The 12911-nt window shown below is 35.4% G+C and overlaps 2 long non-coding RNA genes across 2 annotated transcripts in view; one reads left to right on the top strand and one right to left on the bottom strand.

Moving 5' to 3' along the window:
- LOC141351159 (uncharacterized) overlaps positions 1–12911 on the top strand; it is a 346935-nt gene that overhangs the window by 81012 nt on the left and 253012 nt on the right. The window lies entirely within an intron of this gene.
- LOC141351102 (uncharacterized) overlaps positions 8707–12911 on the bottom strand; it is a 34563-nt gene continuing 30358 nt past the window's right edge. Inside the window, exon 3 of the long non-coding RNA XR_012359300.1 lies at positions 8707–8804. This is a non-coding gene — a long non-coding RNA (uncharacterized lncRNA). The remainder of the gene's footprint in view (positions 8805–12911) is intronic.

The raw sequence follows: 12911 nt of genomic DNA on the forward strand, positions 1-12911 counted from the left end.
GAGAAATCGCAGCACCAATCAGAAACGTTGGGTCGAGCTTTACACAATGATGAGCACATCAACGGTGAAGCAGATTTTGTACATTACAAAGATGGATGCCGCTGTGGAACATCACTCGAATCGCGTCTTTATTAAACGATTTAAACGTTTCCTTTTTGTTGAAACCCGAGCAAAGAGCCTTCATATAAAAAAAAAGATGTTATCGCTTGTCTTACCGACTGGATCCGACAAAAGTCTGATATAGCTCTGCATGCGTCATCTCCTTCATCGCTGTGATTGGTTTTAGGTCTATCCAATTGGACACAGAGGCATTTGAGAGACGTCCGTTGGTGACGCCCCTTTGTAAATTATTTGTCCATGAAGCTTTGTCAGACCATAACTCAGTTACTACTGAGAATGGTCTGGTTTTAACCAGACAAGAGAAAAAAAGGGAAAATTATAAAAATTTAATTTTTGGGTGAACTATCCCTTTAAGGCAGGGGTTTACCTGCAACCCTAATCAAACACACATTAAGCAGCTAATTAAGGTCTTACTAAGCTTACTAGCAAGGTGTGCTGAGGCAAGTTGGAGATAAACTTTGCATGACACTGGTCCTCTAAGACAGGACACCTACAAGAATTTCAGCTTGAGGAAACGAGATGCAAAAATGACATTTGCATATAAACAATATATCAACTTTGCAACACAAACCATTTAATGAAAGTTGCTGAGTAAAAGCATCTTAAAACAGATGATGATGAGTTCTGGCTTCTTTTATTCATTAAACTTTGTTTCTGAGCTTTTTCCATTGATTTTCTTATGTAATAATTTGCATACATTGCATACATTGCTAACAAATGTAAAGTTTGCCTATATAAAGTGTGTTTTAAGACAGCGCTGACTGACTCACCTTTCACAGAAGAGATGAAGATTGTCGTGTTTGCTCTTCTCCTCTCAGCTCATTCTGAGCTGACAACAGCTCTGAGAAGACAACACTTTTATTTTAGTAATGCCACGACATGGACACAAGCTCGAAGTCACTGCAGAGGCTACTATGTAGATCTGTCCAGTGTTGACAGCCAGGAGGAAATTACAGCGTTACAAAGTTCAAACTCATACAGCTGGGTTGGTTTGCGACTGATGCCTACAAACAACTGGCAGTGGAGTGATGGAGGCGATAGCAGTTTTAATATCTGGGCAGATGGTCAACCAAACGAAAAAGTCAAAAACATTTGTGCTATGGTGAACAAGGGCTATTTGAATGACAGGAAATGTTCGGAGTCACACCCTTACTTCTGCTACAAGTGGGACACTGAACTGATTGTTGTTAAAGAGAATAAGAGCTGGGAGGACGCGTTACAATACTGCAGGACTCATCACACTGATCTGGCCAGTTTGCCAACAAATTTACATTTAATCCAAGCCAAACAAACCGTTGCTAATACATCAAGTGTGTGGACAGGTCTACGGTTCCTGGCAGGCTCATGGTTCTGGTTAAGTGGTAAGGATCTGGGATATCTTAGTGCCCAGCTGCCAGTCTGTCCTGCCAATTACACTTACTGTGGATCTCTAAACATGACAACTCAGAGCTGGGAGAACAGAAACTGTATGGAGGAACTTAACTTTGTCTGCTATTAGAGAGAAGGGCAAGTATCAAATATTCAACATAATGCTTTTATACTCTGTGTGGATATTCAGCTTTTGCTACATAAATGATTACATAATGCTATTCAATATGGAAATTCTTGTACAATACCTCTACTAACATGTAGTTTTTTGTCTTTTTTTTCAAAAGCATTAAGAAGATCACCTGCAAAACGATGACAAATGAAATAAGTTATGTCTAGGTAGCTATTTATTTAAAATAATAATATGGTAAATTTACAAAGCATAGTATGAACAATTTATATAAAAGTAGTGCTTATGGGTAATATTTGACCTGAATATATACTTTCTGTATGATGATGTATAATTTATGTCTGTGTTTGTAATCTAAGTAGTGATGATGCATAAAATGGTTTGCAGTTATTAAATGCCTTAACTGAGAATGTATACTATTATATTATAAGTGGTAATATGTGTATATACATGTATGTGTGGATATTAGCATTTATACCACGGGTCTGTTGAATGCTGTTTTCTGATTGGTTGAGAAATGTTCCATGGCTATGCATAATTTTTTGATAACCGCACACCTAACTTTTCAAATGCCCTAAAAATAGGCACAAAGCAATGTTTGTGGTAACCGTGGTATAAGCGGAAATTTGACTCCAGTCCTTTGAATTATTAGAAAATAATGCACACCCGCGGTGTAACGGCACAACCTTGGGTGTGCATTATTTTCTTATAATTCAATGGCCCGTCATCAATTATTCCTTACATAATTAGCATTTTATGGAGGTCTGTTAAATGCAGAGTAGGCAGGTTTAAGGTCAAAAAAGTCTAAAACACTTTTTTCCAAATGTGTTTAAACTGTCTTTATATACCAATACATAAGTAAAATGTAAGTACTCTGAAAAAGAGAGTATAATAAGACCTCTCATGACTGTTTTAAACACAACTAATTATTTCCATTTACTCCACCCCTCCCTTCTGATTTTCTTCTAAACCCACGCCCCCAAAACACATGAACGCGCGACGCCGACCGGCTCTGCGGAGAGGAAGGAGCATGTAGTAACATCATGTCACAATCACATGTAATAATACACCTAACTTTATCACTATGAATATAAACAAATAGGATGGCTTTTAGTACTCACTATTAAGCTAGCATATCAATACTGGTACAGTTTAAAATATATTTTGTTTGATTCTGTAACAAACGAGCTAGTCCTTTGTATAAGACAAAGCTAAAACAGGTTACATTGATACAAGTTTTTTTCATTACCATCAGTTACACTGTGATGAAGGTGAATTTTGTGGAAGATTCATAACATATACAGTGTTTTGCGTGGAAGAGTTTCCGTGATGAAAGCATTGTTGACCCTGATTAAGACTAACGTTACACTCCGGAGACAATACCGCTACCGCATCGTCAACTCTAGGAAAAGCCGTTTGATTTCTTCGTTTGTTCCTTTTTTTGGCCTTGTTCGTCTTCGCTGACTGCATATGCAGGTACTGTGAGTTCTGAATGCTCTTTCTCTGCCGTACTTTTGCTCTTCCTAGAGTGCCTCGTGCACGTTCAAATCAATCGGGTGTGCGCATGTGTGGGCAGATCCTGTAGCAACAGGGGTGGTGCAATGGTCGCGAGAGAGATCCTGCCTATCCTGCCTTTAATATTATATTATTAGTCCAAAAGAAATACTTTCAGATCCTTTGCCTTCCCCATATGTCTCTATTGTGGAAAAGCAATACCTATGTAAATTCAGGTTTCTACAATTTACTAAGCCATACGTTTTTTGTCGTCACCGTAAAAAAAAGTCTTATGCTATGTTGTTTCAGTGCAAGTGTCACTTGTCAGCAGGAAAGTTTGGTTGTTTGCCATTCTCCCTCTGTTTACACAGCGGATGTAAATGCAATAATGACGTATGGTGCCTGCAACATATATTTAAATACATTTAGACAACTTAACACTGTGATTGTTATCAGGCACAGGAGACTTTTAACCAGCATAACTAAAACTATTTTTTTGGATCAAATCAACTACACTGCCTTTAAAAGGAAAAATATGACATCAGAAGAGAACCAGACTGCGACTACAAACTGAGAATTAAAGACACTTGACTCTTATGTTATTTAAGCAGATAATGTTTACTCTCAATGCTGGAAATCCATCTGATTAAAGCTCTGATTGTTTTTAACATTACTTCTAATTACTTGTAATAAAGCACTATTATTAATCACAAACAATAATTTACAAGTATTGTTTTTTTAAAAAAACCCTTGACTTATTTTTAGCATTTAGACCAATCTATCTCTTACTGTTAACAGATTCTCTGTCAGCTCGGGTAACCCCCTCACTTGCAAATCACAGTAAAAACACTTACAAACACTCACAGGACACTTGCCACAAATCCCCAATTCACACAAATTAGGAATAAATAGTAGTTGAAATTAGATTAAGTATGTCTCATCTCTTCAAAGCACACATTTCCCATAACAAAAACAGTAGGTGTGCTTTTAGGGCATAGTATAAGTAGGCAAATTGGGATGCAGACATCGATTGTAACCATTGACTTCCATAGAAGGAAAAACACATAAGTATTGTGATAAATGATGACGATATTTTGATAAATGATGCTACACATTTGACAGTACCCATTGAATTCCATCGTATTTGTTATTCTAAGTCAATGGTTAGCTGTGTGCTTACAATCATCTAAAAAAAAAAGAAATACAGATTAATAACAAGATGAGTATGAGAAAATTATGTAAGCATTTTTATTTTTAGTTGAACTATCCCTTTAAGGCAATGGACACCTACAAGAATTTCATCTTAAGGAAACAAGATGCAAAAATGAAATTTGCATATAAACAATATATCAACTTTGCAACACAAACCATTTAATGAAAGTTGCTGAGCAGAAGCATCTACAAACAGATTATTCTCCTTTTATTTATTTAACTTTATTTCTGAGCTTTTTTTCAAAGATTTTCTTAGGTGTTCATTTACATACATTATTGACTAACAAATTTAACGTATGTCTATATGAAGTGTGTTTTAGGACTGTCTTGACTGACTCACCTTTACAGAAGAGATGAAGATTGTCGTGTTTGCTCTTCTCCTCTCAGCTCATTGTGAGCTGACAGCAGCTCTGAAAAGACAACAACTTTATTTTATTAATAACTCAAAATGGACAGATGCTCAAAGTCACTGCAGAAGCTACTATGTAGACTTGTTAAGTGTTGACAGCCAGGAGGAAATCAACGCGTTAAGCCCAAATTCAGAAAACTGGATTGGTCTGCAATGGATCTCAAAAAAGTGGCAGTGGAGTGATGGAAGCAATAGAACTTTTATCAACTGGGCAGGTGGAGAATCACACAATGACGACTGCGCTACAGTGAAAAATGACCAATTGAGAGACAAGAAATGTACAGATTCACACGATTACTTCTGCTACAATTGGGACACTGAACTGATTGTGGTTAAAGAGAATAAGAGCTGGGAGGACGCGTTACAATACTGCAGGACTCATCACACTGATCTGGCCAGTCTGCCAACAGATTTACATCTCATTCAAGCCAACCAAACCATTGGTAATACATCAACTGTATGGACGGGTCTACGGTTCATGGCAGGCTCATGGTTCTGGTTGAGTGGTGAGGATCTGGGATATCTTAGTGCCCAACTGCCAGCCTGTCCTGCTAAATACACTTACTGTGGATCTCTAAACATGAAAACTCAGCGCTGGGAGAACAGAGACTGTATGGAGGAACTTAACTTTGTGTGCTATTAGAGAGAAGGGTGAGTATCAAATAGTTATGTTTATGAAGTTATGCATTTATACTCTGTGTTTATATCCAGTGTTTGCTGAATATATGATTATATAATGTTATTCAATACCTTAAAATACAGTGTGTTGATCTCCTAGTTTATCACAATAACATTGTTTTTGTCTTTTTTTAAAGGCTTAAAGAAGATCACATGAGAAAACATGACAAATTATGAAATTATATGTTATGGTAGATAGCTATTTATTCAAAATAATAATAGTGTAAATTAGCAAAACATAGTGTGAACCATTTATATAGAAGTAGAAGTAGTTTGACCTAAATATTAACTTTATGTATATTGATGATGAAAATCACAATTATGCAATTACTTTTTTTTGTAACCCAAGGTTAGTTTGATTTATGTCTATCCAAGTATCCAAGTAGTGATGATGATGCAAAAAAAAATGGGTTGCAGTTATTGAATCTTTAAACTCAGAATGTATACTATTATAAGTGATAATATGTACTGTATGTATGTACTAGCACAGTGGTTCCCAAACTTTTTCAGCGTGCGGCCCCCCTTGTGTACGGTGCATTCCTTCGCCGGCCCCCCAAAGTAAATTTATGACAAAGCTGTTCTAAAACTCAACATTTTAATAAAAAAAAAACATTAAATTATACAAAAAGTAGTGCTTTTGGGTAGTAGCCTTATTTTTTAGGTTTCATTACATAGAATTCATGATAAATTAATGTATTTCATAAAATGTCATAAAACGGCCCCCAGTTTGAAAACCACTTTACTAGCATATATAAGCATATAATTGTCAATTTTCATATTATGGAGTCTTGTTAATATAGAGTAGAAAAAAGTTATGCATTAGATTAAAAACACAAACAACTGCTTTAAATCGGAATGAGATGCAGCAAGCTTTTGGTTCTGTAGATAAATTAGTTTGCTTGTCATTTTAAAAACATATAAATATTGTTACGCTAATTAGTAAAATTACATAAAAAACTAAATTTATTACGATCTAAATCCATCGAAATATAATGATACTATCTGTTAAAAGAGACCTCTTCAGACCCTTTCATGCAGCTGTCTCCATTGTGGAAAAGCAGTATCTATTAGTGATGTTAGGTTCTTGAACGAATCGTTCTTTTAAGCCGGTTCACAAATCGAACTTTAGTTTTGGGCATGTTCCGGGTTGATAACGCAAGGTCGCACAGCCGAAATAGTCACGTCGGACTCAAAAAGAACTGAACAAAGTTTGTCGATGATTGCCGAGACGAGGATTGCCGACGATTCTGACAGATGACTTGCGGACACTGCGTGTGAATCACAGAGGATTTTAACGAGCCTGATGCACAAAGTGTCTTGTTTTATTTGCTTCTTGATATGCTTGTTTTATTAAAAAGCTTTAGTTTTAGTACGATTTATTGTGCATGCAAATCATATTGTAGTGGTTTAAGGAAGACCAATGAGTTTAACACACAAGATTATTTATTATTTATACTTACACATCCGCAATTGTGCATCAGTGACTTTTAGGAATCTTATTCAAGTTGTAGGCTTGTCAAAACTGATCAGTTATATCTTGCATTTACTATTTATTTATTTATTTAATATTTATAATCCGCGATTGAAACTGTGACCACAAATATAACTTGTGAATAAAAGGCAATAAACTAGCTATGCCTTTACAAAAACAACTTTTTATTTAGATGTTTTAATGTGTTAACACAAACAACTTTATTTGAATGTTTCATCGATACAATAAATGCGTAGTGATGTCATTTCTTGACGACGTCAGGAACTGGTGAATCAGCTTTTTGAACTGGTTCAATGAGCTGAACTGTGCGAAAAGAGTCGGTTCGCGGAAATGAATCAGACTTTGCATTTCAAGTACCTATGTAAATTTGGGGTTTTGCTCTTTACTAATCCAGAAGATTTTTGTTGTGCTGTTTCAAAAAATTTATTTCGCTTTGTGGCTCCAGTGCAAGTGCTACTGTATCAGTTCAGCAGGAAAGTTTGGTTGTCTGCCATTCTCCCTGTTTACACAGTGCATGTAAATATCCTAACAATGTATGATGTTTGCATAAACAAGGTGTGCAAAGGTTTGCAAAAACACGCTGACAGAGGAGAAGCAAAAATTGCATTTGTCCCCATATGACATATATTTAAGTACATTTAGACAACTTAACATAGTAATTGTTATCAGGCACAAGAGACTTTAAACTAGCATAACTAAAATGTTTCTGGATAAAATCACCTTGCCTGCCTTTAACCTCCTAAGACCTGGTGTATCCATACTTAATTCTGTATAACTAGAAGCTGTACACAAACGTGGACAATTACACTGATTCATTTTCAAAGAAAAATATTTGGTTATTATGTTTATTTTTATTTTTACTAACCCCAAAATAGTTGGAAGAAATTTAAAAAAAAGGCAAACCAAAGGTCGGGTCTTAGGAGGTTAAAGGAAAATCAAATATTGTAGAAAAGGTATATTTTTACAGAGTAAAGAGAGAGAGATGCAATGAAGAAGAGCCAAACAGAGAGCTAACAGAAGGCACAGGTTACAAAAGAGCATCCAACAGATGACATCAGAAGAGAACCAGACTGCGACTATAAACTATTTGAGAATAAAAGACACTTGACTCTGGAGCAGATAATGTTTAACCAGTGTCTCTCGAATCCATCTGATTAAACCTCTGATTTTAACATTTCTTCTATTTTCTTGTAATAAAGCACTATTATATAATCACAAACAATCATCTACCAGTATTTTTTTTAACTTGACTTATTTTTGGCATTTAGACCAATCTATCTCTTCCTGTTTACAGATTCTCTGTCAACTCAGGTAACCCCCTCACATGCAAATCATGCATGTCTCATCTCTTCAAAGCACGCAAATGCCTACACTTTCCCATAGGAAAAAAAGTAGGTGTGATTTTAGTGAATAGTATAAGCAGGCAAATTAGGATTCAGGCTATAAAAAATCTTCTTTTGTGTTCATCAGAAACAAGAAATACAGATTAATAACAAGATGAGTATGAGAAAATTATGAAAGAATTTTCGTTTTTAGTTGAACTATCCCTTTAAGGCAATGGACACCTACAAGAATTTCAGCTCAAGGAAACAAGATGCAAAAATTAAATTTGCATATAAACAATATATCAACTTTGCAACACAAACCATTTAATGAAAGTTGCTGAGAAGCAGCATCTAAAAACAGATTCTTCTTCTTTTATTCATTAAACTTTATTTCTGAGCTTTTTTCCATTGATTTTCTGAGGTGTTTATTTACATACATCATTGATTAACAAATGTAAAGTTTGGCTATATAAAGTGTGTTTTAGGAGAGTGTTTACTGACTCGCCCTTCACTGAAGAGATGAAGATTGTCGTGTTTGCTCTTCTCCTCTCAGCTCATTGTGAGCTGACAGCAGCTCTGAAAAGACAACAAATTCATTTTAGTAATATCAAGTCATGGACACAAGCTCAAAGTCACTGCAGAAGCTACTATGTAGACTTGTTAAGTGTTGACAGCCAGGAGGAAATCACAGCATCAAAAACATACACAGAAAACTGGATTGGTTTGCAACGGGTCTCGAACAAGTGGCAGTGGAGTGATGGAAGCAATAGAACTTTTATCAACTGGGAATTAGGACAACCAAACAGTGACCCCTGCGCTACAGTGACATATGGCGAATTGAGAGACAAACAATGTACAGATTTACACGAATACTATTGCTACACGTGGGACACTGAACTGATTGTGGTTAAAGAGAATAAGAGCTGGGAGGACGCGTTACAATACTGCAGGACTCATCACACTGATCTGGCCAGTCTGCCAACAGATTTACATCTCATCCAAGCCAACCAAACCATTGATAATACATCAACTGTATGGACAGGTCTACGGTTCATGGCAGGCTCATGGTTCTGGTTGAGTGGTGAGGATCTGGGAGACCTTAGTGCCCAACTGCCAGCCTGTCCTGTTAAATACACTTACTGTGGATCTCTAAACCTGAAAACTCAGCGCTGGGAGAACAGAGACTGTATGGAGAAACTTAACTTTGTGTGCTATTAGAGAGGAGGGTGAGTATCAAAGACTTATGTTTATGAAGTTATGCTTTTATAATCTGTGTTTATATCCAGTGTTTGCTGAATATATGAATATATAATATTATTCAATACCTTAAAATACAGTGTGTTGATCTCCTAGTTTATCACAATAACATTGTTTTTGTCTTTTTTCAAAGGATTTAAGAAGATCACATGAGAAAATATAACAAATTAAGAAATTATATGTTATGGTAGATAGCCATTTATTCAAAATAATAATATGGTAAATTTAGCAAAACATAGTGTAAACAATTTATATAGAAGTAGAAGTAGTTTGACCTAAATATTAACTTTATGTATATTGATGATGAATATCACAATTATGCAATTACTTATGTTTTAGGGTTGTTGTTTTTTGGTAACCCAAGGTTAGTTTGATTTATGTCTATCCAAGTATCCAAGTAGTGATGATGATGCAAAAATGGGTTGCAGTTATTGAATCTTTAATCTCAGAATGTATACTATTATAAGTGATAATATGTATGTATGTACTAGCATATATAAGCATATAATTGTCAATTTTCATATTATGGAGTCTTGTTAATATCGAGTAGAAAAACGTTATGCATTAGATTAAAAACACAAACAACTGCTTTAAATCGGAATAAGATGCAGCAAGCTTTTGATTGTGTAGATAAATTAGTTTGCTTGTCATTTTAAAAACATATAAATATTGTTACGCTAATTAGTAAAATTACATAAACTACACAAGCAACAAAATTTATTACTATCTAAATCCATCAAAATATAATGATACTATCTGTTCAAAAGAAACCCTTTCAGAACCTTCATGCAGCTGTCTCCATTGTGGAAAAGCAGTACCTATTAGTGATGTTGGGTTCTTGAACGAATCGTTCTTTTGAACCGGTTTTTGGGAAGTAACCGGTCGAGCCGGTTCACAAATGGAACTTTAGTTTTGGGCATGTTCCGGGTTGATGACGCAAGGTCGCACAGCCGAAATAGCACGTCGGATTCAAAAAGAACCAAACAAAGTTTGTTGATGATTGCCGAGGTGAGGATTGCTGACGATTCTGACAGATGACTTGTGGACACTGCGTGTGAATCTCAGAGGATTTGAACGAGCCTGATGCGCAAAGTGTCTTGTTTTATTAGTTTCGTGATATGCTTGTTTTATTAAAAAGCTTTAGTTTTGGTACGATTTATTGTGCATGCAAATCATATTGTAGTTGTTTAAGGAAGTTTAACATACAAGTTTATTTATTATTTATACTTACACATCCGCAATTGTGCATCAGTGACTTTTAGGAATCTTATTCAAGTTGTAGGCTTGTCAAAACTGGTCAGTTATATCTTGCATTTACTATTTATGTATTTATTTATGATCCACGATTTAAACTGTGACCACAAACATTACTAACTTGTGAATAAAAAGCAATAAATCAGCTATGCCTTCACAAAAACAAATTTTCATTTACATTTTTTAATGTGTTGACACAAACGACTTTATTTGAATGTTTCATTGATACAATAAATGCGTAGTGATGTCATTTCTTGATGAGGTCAGGAACCGGTGAATCAGCTTTTTGAACCGGTTCAATGAGCTGAACTGTACGAAAAGAGTTGGTTCGCGAAAATGAATCGGACTTTGCATTACAAGTACCTATGTAAATTTGAGGTTTTGCTCTTCACTAATCCAGAAGATTTTTGTTGTCGCCGTTTCAAAAAATGTCTTTCGCTTTGTGGCTCCAGTGCAAGTGCCACTTGTCGGTTCAGCAGGAAAGTTTGGTTGTCTGCCATTCTCCCTCTGTTTACACAGTGCATGTAAATATGCCAATGATGTATGATGTCTGCATAAACAGGGTGCGCAAAGGTATGCAAAAACATACTGACAGAGGAGAAGCAAAAATTGCATTTGTCCCCATATTACATATATTTAAGTACATTTAGACAACTTAACATAGTAATTGTTATCAGGCACAAAAGACTTCAAACCAGCATAACTATAATGTTTCTGGATTAAATCACCTTGCCTGCCTTTAACCTCCTCAGACCTGGTGTATCCATACTTAATTCTGTATAAGCTGTTGTACACAAACGTGGACAATTACACTGCTTCATGTTCAAAGAAAAATATTCTTCCCATCCCCAAATAGCTGGAAGAAATCTAAAAAAAAGCAAACCAAAGGTCGGGTCTTAGGAGGTTAAAGGAAAATCAAATATTGTAGAAAAGGTATATTTTTAAAGAGTAAAGAGAGAGAGATGCAATGAAAAAGAGCCAAACAGAGAGCTAACAGAAGGCACAGGTTACAAAAAGAGCATCCAACAGATGACATCAGAAGAGAACCAGACTGCGACTATAAACTGTTTAAGAATAAAAGACACTTGACTCTGGAGCAGATAATGTTTAACCAGTGTCTCTCGAATCCATCTGATTGAAGCTTTGATTGAAACTGTTTTTAACATTGCTGTTAAAATGTATTTGTCTTTACTTTTGGAAAGTAATAAAGCACTATTATATCAATTACAAACAATTGTCTACCAGTGTTGTTTTTGATAAAGCCTTGACCATAGCCTTAAACTATTTTTGGCATTTAGATCAATCAATCTCTTCCTGTTAAAAGATTCTCTGGCCACTCAAGTAACCAGGTAAAATCATCCTGATTAACTTCCAAACACTCACAGGGCACTTGAACTGCATCCCAATTTACATATATCAGCAGGGCTGGACTGGGACAAAAATTTGGCCCTGGCATTTTGGCCCAAACCGCCACACACTACATACACTGCAAAAAAATGATTTTCAAGAAAAAAAAAATTCTTAGTATTTTTGTCTTGTTTTCAGTAAAAATATCTAAAAATTCTTAAAATAAGATGCTTTTTCTTGATGAGCAAAATGACCCAAGAAAAAAAGTCATTTTGTTCATCAAGAAAAAGCATGTTATTTTAAGAATTTTTAGATATTTATTTAATCATCTTTTTGTTTTTCAGTTCATTCCCATAAAAAGTTTAAACCTTATTGTCAATTGTATTATCTGACTGTGAGCTTTCCCACACTTGAAGGTTCTCAATAATTTTGAAGATATAAACTGGATTCCACTCAATGATTAGGCCTTTGTGAAATTTTCCATCCATTCATTTATTTTTCTGGGTTATTTAACACAGACCAAAGCTACGTTGTCCATTAAGTTAAATATACGCTAAAGAATAATGATGTGATTTACAGAGTGTCATTGTTGCTATTGCCGCTGTCAGCGTGTGAGTGTAGCATTCAAAGTACACCATCTGTTAAACAAACAGAGCTTCAGGGCTGACTGGCTGTCTCTTCAAAGTTCTATGGTAGGTTTCCAATCCAGCACAGTGTTTAAAACAGGTATCAGGCTCTTATACTCGCTCAAAGCAGCATAGTACCTTTATTTTTCAGCTTAATTTGACCAAAGACATTAATATAAATGCTATTACAGTAAACCAA

This window comes from Misgurnus anguillicaudatus, chromosome 19 (genome assembly GCF_027580225.2).
Source record: "Misgurnus anguillicaudatus chromosome 19, ASM2758022v2, whole genome shotgun sequence".
NCBI classification, from domain to species: domain Eukaryota; kingdom Metazoa; phylum Chordata; class Actinopteri; order Cypriniformes; family Cobitidae; genus Misgurnus; species Misgurnus anguillicaudatus.